We start from the raw sequence: 7,921 nt of genomic DNA on the forward strand, positions 1-7,921 counted from the left end.
AAAATTTCTACCTTCTCTAGCTGAGTTGAACAGCTCAAAGGGAATCTTCCTCATGAAACCTTCTGAGATGATGAAAAAAAATCCCAACCAACCCAAAACCCTTCCCTTTGCAACAGAAAATTAACCCTTTTTTTTATTATTATAACCTTCATTCACGCTTCTATCAAAATGTTAGTTTGGTTTATATAGCACAAAGCTGACTCCAGATTCAAGCATTTTGATAACCTTCTGATAATGGTTTTGGTCACTTCGATGAAGTATACTGGGAGAAGTCACGTTTTCCACTTGGCTGAAATTGCTCTGCAAACAGAGGCCATTCAGAAGGCGGCCATCTGAAAGAAGAATATTTTTGGACTTGAGACGTTTCACCTTGTCCCATGAAGGTGTCGCTGGGGGCAGCCAGCTCCGGAGGAATGCACGCACACAGCTACTTCAGGGACATTTGCCTCTCCGGGGCTTAGCAGGATAACATGAGTTCCGAGCAAACACAGTCACCGCTACTGTAGTCTCCAGTCCTTTGCTCCCGTTGCCTGGCCAGGACTTAGAGACAAATAGCATCCACTGCCACGGTCATCAGCTGTGTGTCACCCACTCAGCCCGGCTGCCATGCGAGAGCAGCGAGGGCAGAGCCTTCTGGAAGAGGAGCCCTGCACAAGCGTTGAAGTGTTTGCACATGAGCAAGAATGGAGGAAGATGTAATTCAGTGTGAAGAAAGCCCCATCTGAGAAATGAAACCTGTGTTACTGCGTTTGCTCTTACTTGCCGGCACGCCCCGAATGGTACAGACCAACTCCCCGCTAAAGAGAGCAATCCTCAAGGCAGAGATTCAGCCTCCCTTACCAGGAGTCCTCCTAGAGACGTAGAGTCCTTGAGGTCTCACTGTCCTTCGCGCCTTGCTGAAGGAGCTTCCTCCTTCATCCCCTCCTCCCCAGGTTTCAGAGATATACCAGCTCTCAGATACCAGCCTCGTTAGAAACACTTTGAGAATCCAGCCCCGCAATGCCACAGGTCAACAGAGACAGCCCAAAAAATCCAGCCCAAAGAAATCCTGAATTATCAGGAAGATCTTCAAGATCAAATACGAGTCATTCCTGTCACCCTTTGACACAATGTCCAAGGACTGACAGAGACCACTGCTAGTCCAGCTTGCAAAGAAATGCCATGGTCCACATCTATGCAGGGATGAGCGAAAGTGCCTGGTCTCAGCCCAGGTGGTCTCAAGGCATGCCCTAGCACATGCCACACGAACCGCGTGCTTTGAGCCTCCACAAGGGTTAGTACCCCGCTGGAAACAACTTGCAAATCATTTCCTCCAGTAGCAAACTGGTTAAGAGCTATTTGTTCAAAATGGGTGAATTTCACAGGGGATTTTAAGAAAGCAGAGCATGGAAGGTGCTGTCAGATGAAAAGACAGATCTGATGATACGAAGCAATCTGCAGGAAATTATGAAACTAAGTGATAGAAAAGCAAGGAAGGCCTTAATTTTGCACAGCGCGTGATGGATGAAACACTCCATTTGCTTCACAGGAGGAGGCAGCTGTCTGCCCACCCAGCAGAGAGAACTGCTCCACGGCTAAAGCGGCAGCGGGGTCAGAGGACTGGTACAAGTGTATGGAGCAAAAGGAAAGGTGGAGAGGGAGACTTTAGGTAAGTAATCAATGTTAAGTAACATCTTTTAGGTGAGACAAAAAAGCAGGGGCATCCCTTTACCCCTCCCCTTCCATAGATCACTCCCAGGACATTACCCACTCCATCCGTCCTGCAAAGCGAAAGAGAAGCCTGTCCTCTTTTGCCTCTGCAACCACCTGCTAGCTCGTCAAGCCAGATTTGCTGAGAAAATGTTCCTGCCTCGTTTCCTGCCATAACATGCTGCGTTTTCTACTCCCCTCGCGCTATGCGATATCACACTCTCATGCATATCCATTAATTCCCATCCAATTTATTTTGGAAAAATCCTTGACTGAAGAGGCTGTTCAAACAGCGTTACCCCGCTATGTCACCGGGCTGTTTGCACATTGCGGAACAGGAAAGAGTGACACCAGCAATGCTGAGCTGGCAGAGCCTGACGCTTGGCTTGCGTGGTGGTGGGTGGAAAGGGGGGTGGAACCTCCTGGCTCCAGCTGTGTTACGGATTTTCAAATCAAAGTGTCTCATTGTCCTTTATCTCAGGTACTAATGAAAAGCCAATAATTCCAAGGACTCAAACATTCGCAGCAGGAATTTCACAGCAAAACAAACAAAACCAGTAGGGAAACCACTCTGAGCATCGGCAACGGCATCGCTTTTAGCCAGGGGTAAGCGATCAGTATTTCACCTCTGGAAAGCCGATATAAGATTGCAATGTTTCTACACATGTTTCCAAGGGAAGGGAAAATGTTAGATTTCAAGGGGATTGAAGGTGATTGCAGTAATTTAAGAAGCGACACAGATTTTCTGTGTGGGTTTGGGCAAGTCACTCAACTTCCCTACACCTACTTTTCTCACCAGCACAGCCGGGGTGCTGCGTGTCCACTGCCATGAAGCCACTGCAAGGATTCAGGCACTTCTCAAAGAGCCACAAGCCTCTGTTCAGGAATAAATTCTGGGAAAAGGTGGAAGCAACACGCTAGCACCCACCCTACACAAACACCCAGGTGAAAATATATATATATAAAATGGTATTGCTCTCATGGTTCTTTTTAAGTGTTATATAACTCTTCCCCCCAAATCCTAATCTTTATGATACGAAAGAGGAAATGTGACAGTGCCCCACCTCAGCCAACTTCTGTAAAGGGTTTTATGCCAGCCGACATTGCTAGCACTTTGGAAGGACTCCTGGCTGTGATGGAGGGAGGGGACGTCAGGACTGTTATTGACTTTCAGATTGCACTTTGAGCCTCTTTCCAACCTCTTGCACATTTTCTGCACTTTAATGAACAGAAGATGTAGCCAGTGACCTGGCAGCAGGCTTGGAGAGCCAGGAGCAGAGGGAGGCACGCACCTTCCCCGCCTCCTCTTCCCCACCAAGCAATAACGTATTCTTTATTTGTCACGATGACATTAATGTACAACCCTCAACCTTTCCAGCAGGGGTAGTTCAGGTGTTAGGCAGCAAAACATAGCTGTTGTGGTAGGAACAGTGACAAGCCCCAAATCCATTGACGATGCTGTTGCAGTATCAGTGTCTATGTCTCTTTTTCTCCAATGTTCTCAAACTGTGTCCCCCTCAGATCTCTGCTGCACACCTATGAAAAATGTATGAGATGCTACATCATTTTGACTAGCCGACAGTCTTTCTTCCCTTTGGAACTATCTGATTTGATGTGATTTAACAACCTCAGAGCTACTTGGAAATTTGGAAGAAAACAGCTCTAGAACTATAAAGCATTGTTATTTAGGACTTTGATATCAGCTGCTAAAATCATGTGGGAAAGATTGTTATAAAGATACTTAACTGGCAAACCTGGCACTAATGAGTTCGGAAAAGAGAACTTTTTCAAAATACCAGCATTATTATGAGCTTATGTTAAGAGGGGATACATACAAAAGGATTTAAGACTTTTTATCTTGCAGGAGTGGAAAACAAGTGAAATTACACTGAATTAATTAGTGCATTCAAGCAAAAACAAAGCATCTCCCTTAAAAATTCTGCTACAAAGCAGGTTTAATTCCAGTGAAGATCCCCATATTGTTGGGGCCAAAGAGCTACTGATACCCATGCTAGCTTGATCAATACTAATTCAGGGATCTCTGCCGTAAATCTTTGTAAGCAGTGTACACAGTCCTAGTAGAAATATAGGCCCATTTCATCAGCAAACGTTCAATTCTGTGCCTCCAATATTAACCTGACCTTTTCCAGGGGCTCAAGCTGGAGAAAAATTTGAGGTCTAAGCCAGAAGTTTCCGTAGCTTTTTCAGTAGCACCCCCAGCAGTAACGAAGAATACCCAGACACCAGTACTAACAGTACTGGTCTCTGAATATCATATGAAGTTCACAGCCTTGCTTATCACTCTTGTCTTTTCCCTGCGTTAGTTCAGGAGCCGTATGAGTGCCCATCTCGCAGAGTACTTGGGAAGTTTCTGCAAAGGCACATTAGTCATTCTGCTAAGCCTGTTCTTTCAGTTTCCAAGAAATGGGTGCCTTTTCTGTATGACTAATGCAACAAAGAACATATTCCACATGACAGCTGGAAGCCCACATATGACCCAGCAGGAAGCTGCCTTGAAGACAGGCCACGATATTAAATATGTCTGTACGTGAACTTCAGTGGCACCGCCTCACAACATATTCCCGCTTTTTTTGGCTCTCTCTTCTCATTCATTACTGACTGGTGTATCATATCGTGTATCTACACTGTTGAATAACTTAGCATTTCGATTCAGCTGGAGACCTGGTCTCCCAGTCTCTGGCTTTACATGTGGATACAAACAGTGCCAGAGGATTTTAAGTACATGGTGTTGAAAGTATATTTGTATAGCTGTTGGCAATGAAAAAATTTGCCTCACAGAAATGTTCCTGTAAGAACAGGGTGGCTTAAAAACAAAGAGAGGAGGCAGGCAGAGGAGGTTCTCCTCCTAGCTCTGCCTCCTGTTCCCCTAGGACAAATCAATTTTACCAGTTTCCTTATCTATGAAATGGGCATAACTGCACATTTTTACTTCACAGAAACAGCCTGTGGCTTAGGTTATATTGCCTGTAAATCCAGACTGGAAAATGCTATAAAGATGCCAACCACTGAGTTTTTATCTTCCTTTTCTGAATGGTTTCCCAACAGTTTTTGCTCACTGTCACCAGTCACAAGTATGTTTGTCGAGTGACTGAGTAATATGCAGAGGGAGAGAGGAGTAAAGCTGCTTGGCTGATAGTTACTAATTCAGGTAACTGGACTCAGTGCCCACCCTCTTATCTCAGCGTGCCTCCTCGTGTTCTCTGGCATCTTAAAACTGTGCTGCCAAACAGCTTAGCATTTGGGTTCTGCTGGAGATCTGCTCTCCATATAGCCGACTGCATGTGCATGCAAAGTCTTCTGGTCTTCTCCAAGGGAGGCCAGCAGCAAAGAAACTCCCTCCACCTGCAGCAAACATAAGAGTACATAGTTCTCATAGTAATTCAGGTACTTTGGACTCAGCTCCTTCCCCAAATATACATAAAAAAATAATTATCATGTCTTAGCCATCATAGTACCAGCACAGACCAGAGAATAAAGATGGGATCCTACGAAGAGAGAGGAAAAGACCCAGTATGGAACTGTGTTTGTGTAGGTCTGTGCTCTCCAGCATACTTGCTGGCTGCTTAAAAGAAACATGACAGAAGAGGAAAAGACTCAGCAGTTTAGTTAACAGAACTCAAAGTATATATGATCTTTGAAATTAAAGGTAATGCCGAGGAAAGGACTTCAGACTAATGCCTGTAGGCAGCTCTTTCCCATTTTCAGCCCGTTCATTTCTCATCTGCTTCCAGGGAAGCACCCAAGGGGGTTGGCTATGGATTTGTATTTCAAACAAAGCAAAAGACAACTGACTATGAACAGGGATGGATTCTTCCTCAGAGTGATCATAAATGTTGACTGTTTTAAGTGGAGGTTATGCTTCTTCCTCTTGCTTTCTCCAACAAGCCAGTATATTTAAAACCAATAACCCAACTAAAACGCTCCTCCGCATACACAATACACATGGAGCAGAGGCTGAGACAAAGAACAGAAGGTGCATGTCAGAACTTGGCCACTTCTGCTTAAAATGACGAGGGTCAGGATTTCCAGAAGTTATGTGTGTCCAGTAATAAAAATGTTTCCACTTTACCGGGATAAAGCATGGAAAATTGGAGCTATACCAAACTTTTCAGGGCACTTTACAATGTACAGCGTACTAAGCCAGTCCCTTCCTGCAGCACCTCTCAGTCTCTGCCTCTCTCAAGCTCAACACATCAGATATTAGCCTAGAGAGTTGTTCATCAGCCAGGCTCGTGATTTCCCTTGGAACAGAAGGGGTCGCACATCCTGGGATCCTGACCAGGGCATTTTGGGGGATCACAAAGCCCCTACCCATCAGCAAATCTATAAGCAAAGCAGCTCTGTTTCAACAGCACTTGATTCTTGTACCAATGCATCAGTTACATCTCATGCTTTGAAACACCAGTCTTATCACGGGATTTTATCAGGCTGGGAAGTTTCAACATTTGATATACAGTACCTTTGAAGCCAGTAGGAGAATACCCTAAAGCCACCCAAGGTCATAAAGTTAATGGATAATAAAGGCGTCTGGTCCACTGTGAATAATGCCTTAGCTGCTCTGTCTTCAGACAGCTGCATCCTGAGGATCTGGAGTATCCTAATGACCTGACTCAATAACATAACATTGAGCGGGGCAACGAGTACAAGTGGAGCAATGAATACAACAGTGTTTAGGAAAACAAAGAAAATTGATTCAAATCCACACAAAGGTAATCAGTGAATTCACCTGGAGAAGAATCTTTTTCAGACACTGGGTGTTTCCACAGAGCAGCTCAGCTTCTAAGTTTTTCTTATGTACTTAACGTTGTGTCCCAATCTTTCTCTCATTTCACCATTTGGATTTATTTGTTGCTACTTTAGATGGTCAACTATTCAGTGAAGCACTAGCTGATCTTCAAGCCTAGTTGTGCTTGCCCCTGGAAAATGCAAGGTTTTCCTTGCAAGCAGTTTGCTAGTGTAGATGCAACGTTCACACGGCTGCATGCACGTGGTCTAAATGCCACCTAGGTTCACGTTATAAACGGCACAGATTGCTGCTGCCCTGGAGAGCCTTTGAAGAGTGATTCAGGGAGCCCAAGGGGGTGCTAGGAAGGAGAAGCTCAAAATCCAATCCCAGCTCAAAACAAAAAGAGAAACTGATGCATTTTTCTGGGTGACATGATGAGTACTGAAGTTGTGATGATGCAGCAGTGCATTACCTTAGAAGATAAGGAAAGGGCTGAGGGCAGAAGGCTATATGAAAGGAAATTCTCCTGTCAGGTAGTCCTAGAGCTCGCCAAGCCCCAGTGAAGCTCTGGGGAGCAAAGGGGAGACCTCCTGTCCACCATTTTCCACGTTCTAGTGGGACACGTCTACTGGGACATGGCCAATTATTGATGCCAAATTCACAAGCAAACAAAGATTTTGAAACACCTGAGTCAACAATGTGTATTTTATTGCATGCCATTGCCACCAGAATTTCTACAAGTTTATCACAACTCCATCTTTGTCTTCCTTTCCTACTTCACTCTGCTTTTGCCCTTTCTCTTCATGTTTCATTTACCTGCAGTGTTAATTCTGCCCTGCTGCTTCTTTACTCTCCTCCTTATTCTGTTCCCTTCCCTACTCTCCCAATTCCCTTTCCCAGGTTTCTGTTCAGACTCACCTTCTCCCAGATCTTCCCTGGGTGCCATCAAGGGCAGCAGGTGGCTGACAGAGTCACTTCTTGCCACGAGAACAAAGGGGAACCTTCTCTCCCATCTCACCCCTCCAGCATCACCTGCAAAGCCTCTTCCACTTGAACTGCTACCATTCAGACCTGAAAGACAATGGGACAAAGGGAAGAGGGTCTTTGAAGGATGACATTAAATTATAACTCACCTTTTGTCTCAGACATGTGGCAGTGCTGCTGCTGTACATGCTGGTAGGTCCTGTATGTTTCCCAAGCTGCCATCAGCTCTTTCTTTTCTGCTTTCTCTATCTGATGAGCCCACATTTCACCATCCAGCAGGGAAGTTAAATGCTCCCAAAGAAGAAGAAAGCAGGGAAAGCACAGCCCCTCGCTCCAGCTCTCTAGGGGATGCATCCCAGCCAGTTGTAAGTTATGTTTGGATCCGCCTCAGCAGAATGAAAGGAAAGGCGGTCACAGCTGAGCTGAATCTATGGAGCCTCAAGGGCCCAAGTGCTCCCAACAGACGTCTGAGTCACGCTCTGAGCCAGAGGCGTCACACGT

General features: G+C 45.3%; 1 long non-coding RNA gene across 1 annotated transcript; it reads right to left on the minus strand.

Annotated features, from left to right (window-relative positions):
* Positions 1-2,640: 2,640 nt before the first annotated feature.
* LOC142083250 (uncharacterized) lies at positions 2,641-7,501 on the minus strand. The gene is made up of 3 exons (XR_012674002.1): positions 7,355-7,501; positions 4,880-5,052; positions 2,641-3,225 (listed from the first exon to the last, which is right to left on the minus strand). It is a non-coding gene; the product is annotated as an uncharacterized LOC142083250 (long non-coding RNA).
* Positions 7,502-7,921: the final 420 nt, after the last annotated feature.

This window comes from Calonectris borealis, chromosome 5 (genome assembly GCF_964195595.1).
Source record: "Calonectris borealis chromosome 5, bCalBor7.hap1.2, whole genome shotgun sequence".
NCBI lineage: Eukaryota > Metazoa > Chordata > Aves > Procellariiformes > Procellariidae > Calonectris > Calonectris borealis.